The sequence below is a fragment of the Macrotis lagotis genome, chromosome X, assembly GCF_037893015.1.
Source record: "Macrotis lagotis isolate mMagLag1 chromosome X, bilby.v1.9.chrom.fasta, whole genome shotgun sequence".
Lineage (NCBI taxonomy): Eukaryota > Metazoa > Chordata > Mammalia > Peramelemorphia > Peramelidae > Macrotis > Macrotis lagotis.
The window spans coordinates 436,031,550-436,047,444 of record NC_133666.1 but is presented as its reverse complement, the minus strand read 5'-3'; the positions used below and the strand labels follow the sequence as shown (position 1 = coordinate 436,047,444).

The following is a 15,895-nucleotide window of genomic DNA, read 5'->3' as shown; positions in this document are numbered from 1 at the left end:
TAACTTTATAAAGTAAATGTCCTTCCCTGGCTACCATTTCCACATGTCTTTTTGCCCCCATTTAGCATGCAAGCTTCCCCTCCCCATTTTTTTCTGGTAACACTAATGCTTAATATAGTGCTTGATTACAGGCTTAAGACTTAAGAAAAGTCTATTCATTCATTTTTCCAGTCCTGAGTGAGTGATGTGATCATAATGAGGTATCACGAAAACTGTAGGGGCAGTTGTATGAAGGATGAATTGTCTAGTCTAGTTTCAGAGTAGAGTGGGGAATGCTTACTAGAGGACTATTATTATATTTAGTCTAAGGAAAATGTGATGATGGCCTAATCTAGAATGATCAGAGTGGGAAAGTAGAAAGGATGGAATGGATATGAGACACTGTACAGACAGAATCAGCAGGACCTGCCAAGTGTTTGATTATAGGGGTGGGAAAAGATGATTTGCTTGTGGGTCTTGGGTAACTGAGAGGATGGTCTTGTAAACAAATGTAGAAACATTGGAAACAGCACATTTGGGGAGAAAGATAAATCTTTTGACAATTTTGGGTAATGTCTTTTTTCTCTTGTGGGAATGCTGTTCTGATGGTTTTGATTGTCCTCTTCTTGTTTTTATTTTTCTAAGCTCTTCATAATCGTTACCGTTTATCCACCAGGTGTGGTATCCAACTGTATTAGGAACTCATGTGGGCTAATTTGTACTCATATTTATCAGCATCTTATACCATTCTTTGAAATATTGGTTAGTTCATTATTTTTGAAAACTATTTTTATTACAAGTTTTTAAATCCCTTCTTTACTATCTTCATAGTTATCACTGAAACTTTGAATACTATTGCTCTGCAATGCTAGAGAACTGGCCTCCTTGCTATTCTGCCAAGTAGATTGAATTAAATTAATATCCTAATTAGAAATATTATTTTTACTAATGTTACTCAGAAACCAGAACAGTTACATTTGTTAATAGAAACTTAAGAGTATATTCATTTATAAGAAGAATTTATCTTGTACTCTTTTGTATGTGTTAGAAAATTTTAAGTGTACTTCTGTTACTTAGGACAAAGTTGACTCAGCAAACATTTATTAAAAACTAAATGCTAAGAATAAAACTTCAAGCAAAAAAAGAAAAAGGCAGCACCATTCCCCAAGGACCTTATATTCTAATGGGGGAAGGCAGCATAAAAAAGAAAGCTAAAAAAAGTGGGGATTGGTGATAAATGGAGGAAGTCCCCAGAATGGGCATGGTAGAGAAAGTTCACTTGTAGGGAATAGGTTTTGAGGAGAAATGAGGACAAGGCTTACCTGGATGATTTCCTTAAAATGGAGGTTCTGGGAGGACCCATCCTATCAAAGGAAGGGGCCACAGGACTAACAGTATTTTAATGTGAAAAAACCTAGGAGTGAAGAGTAAGGAGGTGTGCCAGGAAATAGAAAGTTCAGCAAGTCAAGAATAGAGCCTAGAGAGGAATAAAGTAGGGGTAGTTATGTGAGTCATCATGTTAACATCATACTATTTGAAATGAATTTTAAGATGTCCAGTTTCCTGAAAATCTAATTCTTGTTCTTTCTCTTATTCTTTAGGTTGATCTGCTACTTTTTTCTTTTCTTTTTACAAAACAATCTTCTTTCCTGATTCCTAAAATATATGTTTAAGATATTGAGTGGAATTATTGCAAACCAAAATTACTTCTTTGTAGTATCTTATTTTACTGAATTGTTGTGTTTGTTTTTTTACTAGCAAAATGTATATAGTCTAAATATAAGAATTTAATAATGATTTAAAATAAAATATCAAAACTAGAAAATGAAAGTTTCTATCTTTTCTTTCATTGTTACTCTATTTCCTGCCACAAGTATTCAAGAGTGGATTTTCACTTGATGTGATCCATGGGAAAGATGAAAGTGTAATTTAAGCTATATTCACAAGGTCTGAAGTTTATGTTTGTTGGTTTTTAATGAGCTTCTTTCTTATCACTGACTAATCATTCTTTAGAACTCAGTCCAGGTGTACCAGTGTCTTCATGAAGTTTCTCAATCCCCACCCCCACCCCCCACTCTACCCCTGCATTTTGCTTTATTCTTCCTTTTCTCTCTGTCATAGAAAGATACCTATTTAACCTGATCTGCAAATGTGTTATAGTCCCTCTGGAAGATTGTAAGCACTATGTAATAAACCAGTTAGTAGTACAATGGATAAAGTTCTGGGCCTGGAGTCAGGAAAATCTGTATTCAAATTTGGGAGGTACTAGTTGTGTGACCCTGCACAAGTCACTTAAACCCTACCTGTCTCAATTCTTCATCTGTAAAATGAGCTGGAGAATGAAACCATTCCTGTATCTTTGTCAAAAAAAAAAAAAATCTCAAATGGGTCATGAAGAGTTGGACACAACTGAACTGACTAGAAAACAGGAAGTTCCTTAAAGTCAACTCCATGTCATATTTTTATTCTTGTATTTCTGGTACTTTATAAGCATTTATTTGAATTGTGTAAAATATTAATTCCACAGATATGGAATATAAAGAAATAAAGTTAAACTGCAAAATACAGGATTTAGGGGGCGGCTAGGTGGCACAGTGGATAGAGCATCGGCCTTGCAAATCTGACCTCAGACACTTAATAATTACCTAGCTGTGTGGCCTTGGGCAAGCCACTTAACCCCATTTGCCTTGCAAAAACCTAAAAAAAAATAGCATTGGGGTATACAATAGCTGGGCAGCTAGGTGATGGATTGGATAGTGCACTGGGCCTGGAGTCAGGAAGACCTGAGTTCATATCCATCCTCAGATATTTATTAGATTTATGACCTGGGACATGTCACTTGTTTGCTTTAGTTTTCTTAATCATAAAAGGGGCGAGAGAAGAAAATGGCAAATCCCTCCAGCATTTTTGCCAAAAAAAACTATAAATGGGGTCAGGAAGAGTTGGCCAAAACTGAACAACCACAGCATATGCTAATATTGTTGGAAGTGGAAGAGTACTAATGGTATCAATTCCAAGTATTCCTTAGGAGTGAACAAGACAAACTTAAAAATAATAATAAAATATCATGATTTTAAAATATTTATCCTGGATTTCATTGTCTGAACAGTAAAATCAAATGAAAGTCACATGCATTTGGATTGACTAACTCTAGAGCATGAGTGTTCAACCTTTTAGTTCTTCCAGACCACATTGCTCCCCCCCCCAAAAAAAAACTTGTCAAAGGCTGCATATAGAATTTGAATTTATTTAAATATATAATGTAACCTATATTACTAATGAATACAACAATAAAATATAATAAAGTCACAAGAATGGCCCTTGAGGGATGCATGTGGCTCATGGGTCCTGGTTGGATATATATTCTTCAGAGTTAGTCTGTGAAGATGAATACCTTGGAAAAAAACTCCAGAGAGACAATTAACTTGGTCCAGAATTGAACAGGAGAAGAGCAGACAAGTCTTTTGCTTTCAGAAAGTTATATAGTCCTCTTAATGATTCTGGATTTAAACATCATTCTGGAGATATTATAATGGTGGTGGTGGTGGTTGTTGTTGTTGTTGTTGTTGTTGTGTGTGTGTGTTTCATGATGGACCTGAGGAGGCTGCATTACCAATGAGGAATCACTCTGTGAGTAATGCTCTAAAGGTCACTGTGAAGATATGGGACTAGAATGAAGGTGAACAATGACTGATGGCTAGCCCATGAAATGTCTAGAAATCTAGACGAATACCTCCACAATGGATGGACTTCATGAAGGATATTATAGGAGGTCTATTAGCCACATAGAGTGTATAAGTATGAATGAATTATGGTTTTTTCACTTTTGTAGGAAGGGCCCACAAAGATGAAGGCACCTTTCCCTTTTACAGATATAATGTATAGAAAAATGTGTCTTATCCTAGAGCTAAGATTATGCTAAAAATAAAAAATTACACATTATGAGACATCATTTTCCTCTTTTGAGAGACTGATATTTGGATTAAGAAAAAAATGAAGTGTTAACACATATAAATTCTTGTTATAATAGTAGCCATCGTTTATGATATTTTAAAGTTTGCAACTTACATATTATGCTTACATATTTACATACATAATAGTCTCCTATTTTATTATAAAATTAATAACATTAAATATATGATACATTTTAAAATTTGCAAAGTAGTGTTTATATGTATTTTATATATATTTGTCAAATAACTTCCTATTCTATTGGAATAGCTCTAAGATTTTAAAGTTTAATATGTTATCTCATTTGATCCTAACAACTGTAAAAGACTGAATGAAAGAAACCTAATGTCTGAGGCAGGATTTAAACTCATCTTTCTGACTTCAGTTTGACTGTTCTATTTTACCTACTTATTTTTCTGAAGTTAACTTTATTTACTTAACTTTAACATTACTTAACTTTATCATTTAATAATCTATATCTCTGGTCTAAGCTTCTGTCTTAGACTCTTATCACCAACTTCATGAAGGATAATTTCACTTTGATATTCTATTCTCTCCCTTATACTCAACATGAATGTATTTTAAACATCCTATTTCTCTTAGTACACAAACAAAAAGAATTACTTAAAGATATTTTAAAATAAATTTTTATTGATATATTCTTTTTCTTCTGTCACCCTAGTTGTATCAAGAATCCTTTGCTCTTCTGTATGAAAAAATGCTATTTTTTAGAATGAAAAGATCAGCCCAACTGATCAATACATTGAAAAATTCTAAATACCTGTACAATGTTTAACATTAGTAGACCTTGAAACTCCAATAAAGGGGTATGTTAAAGATGTCCTCTTGTATCTCTTTATTTGAAGTCTGCTGCTTTAGCTGCATCCTAGAAATTTTGGTATGTTATTTCATCACTCATTTTCTTTTTAGATATTGTTTCTATGATCTGTTTTTGACCTACTAAATATTTTGGATTTTGTTAAATCTCCATTTGGATCTGCAACTTTTGTTTGGAGTCTGAATCAATTGCTATTTTTATTGCATTGTGCTCTTTAATTATTAACTTTACTGCTTTTTTAATTTTTGCAAGCTTTCTGTGTTCAATTCATGGTTAGTTTTTGTAAAAGTTCCATGTAGTACTGAAAAAATATGGATATACTTGTCCAAGCTGTTTGTACAGACATGAGTTTTGTAATTAATTTCTCTAGCAATTTGTTCAGTTCCATATTTTCCCTTGTATTTATCTTCCATTTAGACTTATTCAGAACTGGGAGAGGGATATTGAAATCTCCTGTCATTATTGTGGCTTTGTCTTCTTGTTGCTTGCATAATATTTCCTCTATAAACTTGGATGTCAAGGCTTTTGGAACAGATCAGTTTATTAGTGGTATCAGTATGTGATTTATAATTCCTTTCAGCATATTTTAGTTTCCTTGTTTATCCCTTTTTATTTTTTGAATACTTTTGCTTTGTCAGTATGATTGTAACACTTGCTTTTTTAGAATCACTTGATGCATAGTAAGTTTTTCCTCCATTCCTTCAGTTGTATTTTGTGTCTTTGTTTTATAAATGTGTTTCTTGTAAGCAACAGATTGTAGGGTTTTGTTTTATTATTCAATCTGTCACTTCATTTTATTGAATTGTTAACATATTCACATTTAAAGTTATGAGCGTTAAGTTCTTTTTTTCCTCCATCTGTCTACCCCATTCTGCTTTAAATAGATATCTTCATTTACTTAACCTCAATTTGTTTCCACTGACATTCTACCCCTCATCCCCAAACCCTTTTTCTTATTTGTTGTCCTTTTCCCTTTGGGTTTTTCCTCATTAGTTCATCTTTTTCTCCTGCTTTTATCTTCTCCTTTTCCCTGTCTCTTGTTATTAGCCCTTCCTCTCCTCCTCTTCAACTAGTTTTATTCATTAGTTTTTAAAATTTCACTTTTTTTGTGACTCTTTCCAAAAAGGATTTTTCTCCCTTTCTTCCATCATCTGTCCTTTCTTTCTACTATATCCCTTGTACTCTGATTCATGTCTCATATAATTAAAATGCATCATTTTCTCTGTATCCTCATGCAAAGTTTTCAAGATAACTCATTCTGGCTCTCCCCCATTAGTTTATATCACTGCCTTGTTGAGCTTACCATATGAATTCCCTTTTTCCATTGTGCCTTCCTCTCAGAACCATGCCAATTATTGCAGGTATTAACCGATAGTAGAGGTCCTCCTCTACCACATCCATGATTATGCAAGCCACCACTAATTTGAACCCCCCTCTTGTACTACCTTTCTTTTCCCATTTGCCTTAAAATCTTCTCCTTGGGTCTACCTTCTCTCCCTCCTCCAGATGCCAGTTGTCTTCTCTGGCACTAGTTTTGCTGGTGCTATGGGTTTGTCTGTACAGATCCCAGAAGCTTACAGTTTTGCAAACCTGGTGCTTTGGGGTTGTGGCCCAGGCTTATGTTCTTTTGTGGCCTGGAGCGAGAGACAACTTGGCACTGGAAAGGCGGGGGAGAGGTTCAGAAACAGAATATGGGGACTTGAGGCTGTGTTTAATCTTTGGTTCTTGTTGCCTATAACATGGGGAGATAGGATGGGGTGCTGAGTTCAGGGTCAGTGTCAGAGGTTTTATTTGCCTTCTTTTAGATTCTTGGTGTCTTAGGCCATAGAGACAGTTACTTGAGTTGCTTTATGTTTGGTGCATAATTTCTGAGTTGGAGAGGTTCAGGAGGTTGTGGGGATCAAAGAAAATGTCTAGTCCTCCATCTTGTTGCTCCTGTGATTTGAAATTCTTTCATTTTTAAGTTCATTGCTGTCATTCTCATAGTCACCTAGGATTGAAATCTTCGAGTAATCTGACTTTTCCCCTCCCTAGCAATTCTACCTCATGGCAGTTATCAAACCCTGTCAGTCAATTCTTTTTTGTAAAGTCTGAAACAAATTTTTATTTTTTCTCTTCTAGCTTCCAAGGAGGGGCCTTTGTTTTCTGAACTGGAACATGTATGAACTAATATGTCTGGACTATTAGTTAATCTAGCATTTGTATTTTCAGTGTCTTCCTTTTTCAATCATTTTGTATACCACAGGCATTTTGATTTTCCTGAAGCACTTGGCATTGTGCCCTACTGAGACTGTAGGATAAATTCGGAGAATCATAGAATTTTGGAATTGGAGGGAGCCTTAGCAATCCTGGAGTCCAACTGGCTTATTTTATAGATTCAAACTAGTTAAGTGTCAGAGTTGATTTAATGTTCATTTCATACCACATTATCCATGACTTTTTAGCCATGTATTTAGGTGGACTACAACAATCTTGCCCAAATATACCTTTCTAATATTATTGCTTAACATTCTTCTCCATAAATCTGCTATTTGAGCCAGATTGGTTTTCTTGTCCTCTGTTCCTGCCAAATTCATATCAGCTTCTCATATTCTCCATCATCTTTTCCAGGCATTTCCCCAGGCCTCTTTGCTTATCTTGCCCTGTCTTCCTTTAAGGAGCTACTTTCTATAACTAACAATTCAGGGCTATGATGATCTTGACTTCAGCCATACTATAGTATCATTTCTTCTTGATTGCTCATTTGGAACACATCGTATGCTACTGTTGATTTTCTTTACATACTCATACAGTAGTATAGATTTTAATTTGAATATTCCTAGATCCGAGACAATTATGAATTGCCAAGATAAAACTGAGAAAGGTTGGTGTTGGAGACCTTAAGTATAGATTACTTTACTTGATTTGTTTGATTAGAGATTTGTAGATAAACTGCAACGTGCATCAATGTTGATCTTATATCCTTATCCTTTACCTCTTAAAATACCCATTGAGGATCATTGTCTAATTATTACCACTTACCAACCATTTGATGTTAGTCAAGTTGCTTAACCTCTGAGTCTCAGTTTTTCCATCTGTAAAATTAGGATAATAATAATTGCATTCTTTACCTTATCATGGCTTTTTAAACCATAAACAACTGTACATATATGCATACATATATATATAAAATATGTGTATATGTGTATATATGTATATATCTGTGAGCTACTATGCTATTATTAACATCCTGAGTTGAGTTAAATTGAATGATAATCATTATTTTTAGACAACATTCCAAGAAAGGTTAATTTGGAATTCAACTTTTCTTTTTCTGTTTTGGTACATTTTGATAATATTTAACATGAAGAATGATTTGTTCTCAAATAATAGTGCTGTGGTAGCACTACAAATTAAAAAAGACAAGAAAATATATTTATATATTTAATGGTTAATATCAGCTGAAAACAAAGAGGCTTTAGGCATTTTACTGTAATCTTTCAAATTAAAATAAACTTCTATATTTGAGGAAAGATTTTTAAGAATTGCTGTGATTTTCTACTTTATCAGGTATAAGAATTTGAAACTTGAGTATGTGAGGCAAATAAATAGGTCGAACCATTTAAGTAGGTGATTTTTATAACACATTGCTAGGCCAGTCTCATCTTGTTTGTGCTAAGAGTCTCGTGCATTTAGTGACTACAGCTACTTAGCATATTATTTAAACATGAAGTATTCATTATTGTGGGAAATATGTCATATCCGCTTGCCAATTCAATTCTCCTAAGAGATTATAGAAGACTCTAGTGGTGTGCCCACTAATCAAAGAGGAGTGGCATTAAGAGGAAAAAAAAACTTCACAAACCTGTGGATCATGTTCTTGGGAGAACTTCCAGACTAATTTCCAACTTAACCTATTGCCATTTGCCAAAAAAGCATGTTAGGAAATAATCCATATTAATAACACAGATATTTAGATGTTGTCTTTCTCTGAAGGTCTCAAGCCTCATTGCATATGTATGTCCTAATTATCATCATAAAATTCTTGTGAGGTAGGATGAGGGATTTGATATCCTTTTTAATTGTTTAGGAGACAAAGAAACAGAAGTAAGCATATTGGTTTTAGAGGAAGGAACATACCTCACATGTCCAATAAAAACCTAAATAAAATTTTAGAAATGTCTCCCCTTATGAAATGATAATTCTCTTATGTCTTCTTTATGGATAAAACCATGAACTCTGTTCTCTCACTTTGCCTTTCCCTTTTCTTTCTCTCCTTCGCCCTTTCCTTTCTTGCCTGGGTAGCCCAGAATATTGCTTCTTTATAACTAGGCTTAATTTGGACAAAACACCAAATCATTCTTTTTTTTTTTTTGGATAAAAAAGCGACCTTATGCAGTAAAAACCGAACTGTATTTGGAATCAGAGGGCCTAGGTTTGTTTGAATTTTGGTTTTGCCATTTATTATCTATGTGACTTAGAACAAGCCACATCATATCTCTGGCCCTTAGTTTCTTCATATTTAAAATAAGGGGATTGGATTAAATAAACCTTCAGGTCTCTTCCTAGTTCTACATCTATAGTTTTAAAAAGGATGATGAATTGGGACCCCCTGGGTAGTATGCAGTTTTCAGCTTTCCACGTGTGATATAGATTTGGTAGCTTTTGCAGGCAAGCTTTGCGGGGTTTTTTTCTTAATAGGTATTTTTAATTTAATCATTTAACTGATTACATATACATACATGCATATATATACATACATATATATATACACACATACACACATGTTATTACAGTCTTCAATTCATCTATGGAGAATTCATAGGAAGCAACAGTCCATTTTTCTTCCTATAAAGATGTCTAGGAAACAATTATTTGACTTACCATATTATAATTTGAAACTTTAAAAAAAAGCCTTCCTTGTCTCTTTTTAAAGTTTCCTATATTTTTTCTGTTCTAAAAATTTGAATTTTGTGATTGTGTACACACAAACACACATTTGCAAGTATGCATTCATTTTATTCACTTACAGTATTTGTTAGGTTTTTAAGTATGTAATTGATATTAGATGTTCCAGCTTGCAAATTTCTTAAATTTCTCAGTAATCTGCTTTCTTTAAATAGTTCTGATTTTAACCTGTTGAAGTGCATAAAACATAATCAGTCCAAATAGGTGTCCTTTTTACTTAAAAATATAGTTTGCACATTGGCTTTAAAATTCACTTTTGTCATATATTTTCTTTACTAGTAAACTGCAAAATCTTTGTATGAAGAACACTGAAATATATTTATTCACCAAGAAGAATGCAGAATGAACATTTAAAAAAATATTAACCTGGCTTGCCATCATCATTTTGGTACCTTATCCTCCCACTTATCAAATGATATCAGTGTGCTTAGGAAATGCAAATTTATTTTAAAGTAAGTCTTAGCAAATCCATATGTTTTTCCAAAACCATAAGTAGTAAGGTAAATGTGCTAGAAAACCTAAAATACAGTAATTGTATTGACTATAATAGTTTATTATTATTTAATTTGGTTTTTTTGCCCCTTTTCATGTTCCTTAATATTACATAAACCTTCCTGAATTCAAATGTAGCCTCAATTACTTACTAGATATATCACTTTAACCCTGTTTGCTGTAGTTTTTCATCTGTAAAATGAGTTAGAGAAGAAAAATGGCAAACCGCTCTAACATTTGCCAAGAAAATCCAAATGAAGTCATGAAGAATTAGACAACTGAAATGATTGAACAACAGTAACAGTCATAAAATAATTGTTATAATGTTATAATTTTATCACTAAAGGAAACAAATTTAAAGAACTTTTTGTCTATAGATGTTAAGCATATTAAAATTTCAAAAGTAATGAGATTAAAAATTGCCATTTTGTTTGTGTACTTCTTTGATCAATATAGATAATCAGTATCAACATTAGAATTATTGTGAACACCAAGTCATACTTTCCCAACCCCTGGAAATGCCATGCTATAAGAGGAGGACTCATTTCAACACAAGCTTTAGCAGCTTAAAAGTTAATAGTTTGAGCATCTAGGCCAAAAAATTATAGGATAAGAGCCAAGAGAATGAATAGAACAATGATCCCTGCCAATCAGGCTCTGTCTTTTGCCTGCAGGATGCTTTGTGGTTTAGGGGTTGTCTGCTATGAACTCTACAGCAGCTAAGTTTGGGTTTTCCCCCACAAAATAGGGTGATTCTGTGTGAGGTGCCTTTGCTTTGGTAAAGGAATAACTCAGTCTTTCACTGATGATTTTGGGGGTGGGTGGGAAAGAAACTAGGCAATGGTAGGAAGAGAAAGGAAAGTATAGAAAAAGAAAGGGGAAAAACTGGTGCTTTTTCCTAGAAGGAAATATGTAGACTCTGGCAAATGAAGCATTTACATAACTTCTTATTTGCATTTTTCCCTATGGTAGATTTAGCATAACCTGTATGAAAATGACATAACTTTACTTCCAATTACCTGGTCAAATAGCATCGCGTGAGAGTTCTGCATTGTAGCTTCATTTTTGCTTTAAGGCTTTCAGCGGAAGTGAGTCACACATTGTTTCTGAGTTTACACGCTGTCCCTCCCTTTGCTCACCGGCAAAGGGTGCACTGGAATTTTCCAGGTATAGTGTTGGAGCAGATATAGAGGGAGGAGAGGCAGAGCGTGGGTTTGGTGTTCTTGGGAGAAGGATCAAGTGAGTGTTTCATACAGACTTAGATCTGTGAAGCATTGAATAACTGGATTGATATGAAGATTTAAAAAATAAGTTTAATAATACACACATACCATATATTCAAACACCCTTGTTGACTTTGCTTACTACTATTTTGTTAGTGTCTATTTCTCTTATTGATTTAAAATGTATACTGAGATTCTCCTCAGTAGGATTTCAACACATTTTTGTTTTTGTGCCAAGAACACAGTGTTCTGTTAAGTCATTCAGTGACGATAATTACTGGAATAAAGCCAAGCAGGGTCAAGTTCATTCAAATAAGTCTCAGTGTAGCTTCTTGCTGACTGAGGAATGCTAGTCTTGTCTTCACATGATAGGTGGATTTGAAGTGTTGGTTGTTCCAAAGAAGAATTAAAAATTATTCTATTAACTTTTTGTTTTTTAAGTTTATGACTTTCTTGTTGGCGCTTCCTATATAAACAGTGCTGTGGTTATAGAGATCATAGCATTTTTTGACCTGGATCCATGAAATTCTGACACTGCTAACATAACTATTAGATTGGAACCTACTTCTTTCTGTCAGAATTGATCTCATAACATGAACTTCTTGAATGCCATTGTCATATAAACTGTTATTGTACTTAAATGCTGAATTGAGTACATTCAGAAAATTCTATTTTCAATTCTAAATAGGAATAAATTAAACAAAAAGAAGGGTTGAAGATAAAGAAGAACTGCATCTTCTTGTCTTGGAAGAGGAATGTTTGTGTGTGTGTGTGTGTGTGTAAAATAATGCTGCTTTCTAACCAGATAGCATCCTTCCTTGAGTAATGTATTCTAATGAAATTGGAGTGAATGAAGGAATTGAGAAAGAATTTATTCCCTTTAGTTTTGTATGTGCTTCATACAAGTCTCTCACTCATTGGTCATTTGGGTTGCTAGACTCTTTCCAGACATTGTCACTTGGTAACACATTCTGTAATATTGACCTTTGGTGAGACTAGAATGGTCTGTATCGTTCTTCTGACACTTAATAGTATGTAACCTTGTATTATTACAACCTGTGTGTGTCCATCTCTTGGCTAAATAGCATTTCCCTCCAGGGCATAGGATAACCCTTTTTTTGCCTTAGAATTTAGCAAAGTGCTGGACATAAAATTCAAACTCAGTGTTTTTGGATAATGTGTTCTGGAATATAGCTAATTTCTGATCACATGAAACAAATGAATATATTTATTCTTGCTGACTGTTTGGAAACCAAATGGATTTCATTGCTTTCTTGATGACTGGTAACTCACTTGGGAGCATTTTGTAATACAGAAGTGCTTTTTTGAGCCTGATAAAATCAATAAACTTAAATATAGTTCTAAAAGGGAGCTTTAAAAGTCAGCAGGTTCAACCTTTCAGTGTTGTCATTGGAAAACTGAGGGGTTAAATGACCTTTCTTGTTGATATGACAGATAAGAAATTGATAGAGCTATGATTTGAACCTAGGTCTTCTGACTCCAAATACAGCAGTCTTTCCATTGTACAACATTGCCTCCTAATGTTTCTTAAAATTAGCTAGAATTGTTTAGAATTTAGTTTAGTATATATAATAGGGGAAATGAGGTATGCTATAGTGGTGTAGTGAATAGTATACTGACTGGTCCTTCCCAACCTCTGAGTAACTTTTCTCTATTCTGTTTTGCTTTGTGATCTTAAAAGTAGCCATGGATTCAATTATCCTTTCTTATGCTGATACTTTCCATTTATCTGGCCCTAACCTCTTTCCTGATCTCCATTTTCACATCTTCACCTGCCTTTGAACATCTCAAAGTAGAAACCATACTGACATCTTAAATTTAACCTGTCCTAAAATGAACTGATTCTCTTTTCTCTCACACACCCTCCCCTCTCCTGAATTTCTCTTGCTGTAGAGTGTACCATCATCCTTCCAGGCACCCTAGATTATAACTTAGGTATTATCCTTGACTTTTTTTTTTTGCTTTTTTGTAAGGAAATGGAGTTAAGTGACTTGTCCAAGGTCACACAGCTAGGTAATTATTAAGTGTCTGAGGTTGGATTTGAACTCAGGTCCTCCTGACTCCAGGGCGGATGCTCTATCCACTGCACCACCTAGGTGCCCCATCCTTGACTCTTAACTCTCTCTCTCTCTCCACCCCCCATCCAAGCTGTCATCAAGTTCTGTTGAGTTTATCTTCATAAAATCCCTTGTATGTGCTTCCTCCTCTCCTCTGACATAGTGCCACTCTGGTGCAGGGCTTTAATATCGCATGGCTGGACTACTACCCATGATCTACTACTGGTGGATCTGCCTGCCTCAACTTTCTCCCCACTTCAGATCATCCTTCACTCAACTGCCAAAGTGATATTCCTTAAGTGTAGGTTTGACCATTATCACCTTCTGATCCGTAAACTCTAGTGGTTCCCTTTACCTTCTAGGTCAAATTATAATATCCTGTCTGACTTTTAAAGTCCCATACAACCTCTCTTCTTTCTGCCTTTATGATCTGCATAATGGCTTTTTTTTTTTGCTCTTTTTTTATCTCCCAGGTTTGTGTTTTTTCACTGGCTGTCTCCTCCAAGCCTAAAATTCTCCCTTCTTCCTGTGCCTCTGGTTTCTCTAACTTCCTTTGTCTGCATGCATTTTCTGCAGGAAGTCTTTCCTAGGCTCCCGTAATGCTAAGCATCTTCCTTTTGAGATTACCTCAAATTTACCCTATAACTGTCTTGTATGTACTTGGTTGTTTTTGTATGCTTTCTTCCCAAATAGAATATGGACTCCTTGAAGGCAGACACTGCTGCTGTTATTGTGTCTCTCTAGTGCTTATTACAGAGTGTAGCACATAGTAAACTCACAAATATTTCACTTGAGTCTGAGTCCTGCCCTCTGCCATTTATTAATTTCTCATGTGGAAGCTGTACTGCTGTACTGTGAGAGTGTGTGTGTGTGTGCACGTGCACGTGCACGCATAGTTTCTTTGATTATTCCTATTAGACCCAACTGGTAGCAGTACTTGGTTTATGACAGTTGCCTATCATAAGATGGTGAGAAATATCTCACTAAATTTAAGAAATATTGTTTCTTATACTGATGATACTGTGCACAGTTCTAACTCTAATGAATTAATGCATTTTGTAATTTTCTACAAGGAATGCCCATGACTGCAGATTTTTAAAAAAAATTACCATGTGGCACCCATTGAAGATTCATGGAGTCAAAAACGGAGGATTAATGAAACAGTTGTGTGGGATATTCTAGTGCTGTATATTCTTATATATATGCTCATATACTATATGTCTCATATTCTGTTCCAATTTCTATCAATCATTGTAATGCCAAAGGGAAGATGGAGCTCAAAGATTAAGTAAGAGTGGATTTAGTTAGAACAGTTAGTCATTGTGAAATCTCTTTTTTCCAAAATGAATTTATCTTGCCAAGCCTTTAAAAAAGCAGAAGGGTATATTGGAAAGAGTTCTATCTATAGTTGTATCTTTGCTCTTTGACTTAATATTGTGGATTCCAGTTCCCTGGACTCTCCAATGAGGGGACTTGCTTACAGGTTTTTTCTACCTCTCACAAGTAGATTCAAGCTCTCTTAGAGTTTGAATCAGCATAGTGCAATGAATGAAGAACAGATTTGAAAGAATGAATGAATAAATGATAAAGCACTTACTTAGGTTCCCACACTGTTCAATCCTCTGGGAGAGAGAAAGTAAAAGGAAGTAAGAGAAAGCCTGCCTTCGAAGAGTTTATATTCTACTGAGGGGAGACTTCAAGTAAAGGGGAGCTAGCAGAAGGGGAAGATAATGACCCCGAGTCTTGTTTGAGGGATGGCTCGGAAGTGATGTGAAAGCCAGGTTCTTACAAGATTAAGGTGAAAATTCACTTGTCTGAAACCAGGCAGAGTCAAAGCTTCTGGGGGATTTGAGGAGGATTAGGATAAATCTAGGTCAGCAAGACCTGGCTTCAAAGCCCACCCCTGTCACATCCTGACTTTGTGATTGATCCTCTGGATAAGTCACTTCACTTCCAAGTGACCCAGGAAAAGATCTAAAATTAAACTGGAAAGATACTTCACATTTGCATGGGTAGATAAGTTTTCCTCATCTGAAACGATGAAATATTAGGACATTAAAGAAAAAAGCTTTCTACTTTTGAGGGAAAAATAATCAAGGTGGTACACAGTTAATGAATGTTCAGGAATCATACAATTAATCCCTTTGACTTCTAACCTTTGGCAAAATTAAATGCACGTAAATCAGCAAAGATAGAATGTTCTATTAAATGTCAAAATTCTTAAATATGTATATCATGTGTTGGGGCAACTTTTGTCCCCTTGTGAGACTTTGCCTCAAAATGGAATCCAAGGAGAAGCTAATTTTCTGTGACAGATATCTGATTTATATACAATTGAGTGAATGTATATGGTATATACATTGAAATCAAGTGGTAACATAAGTAGA

At 34.7% G+C, this 15,895-nt stretch overlaps 1 protein-coding gene across 3 annotated transcripts in view; it reads left to right on the top strand.

Annotated features, from left to right (window-relative positions):
- Positions 1 to 15,895, top strand: part of SPIDR (scaffold protein involved in DNA repair) — a 546,668-nt gene that overhangs the window by 64,181 nt on the left and 466,592 nt on the right. The window contains exon 1 of one of the 3 annotated variants that reach the window (XM_074206958.1): positions 9,694 to 11,446. The exons of the other annotated variants lie outside the window; for them this stretch is intronic. The gene's annotated coding sequence lies outside the window, so the exon portion shown is untranslated. Of the gene's footprint in view, positions 1 to 9,693; positions 11,447 to 15,895 lie in introns of those variants that run through there. 3 annotated transcript variants of the gene reach the window in all.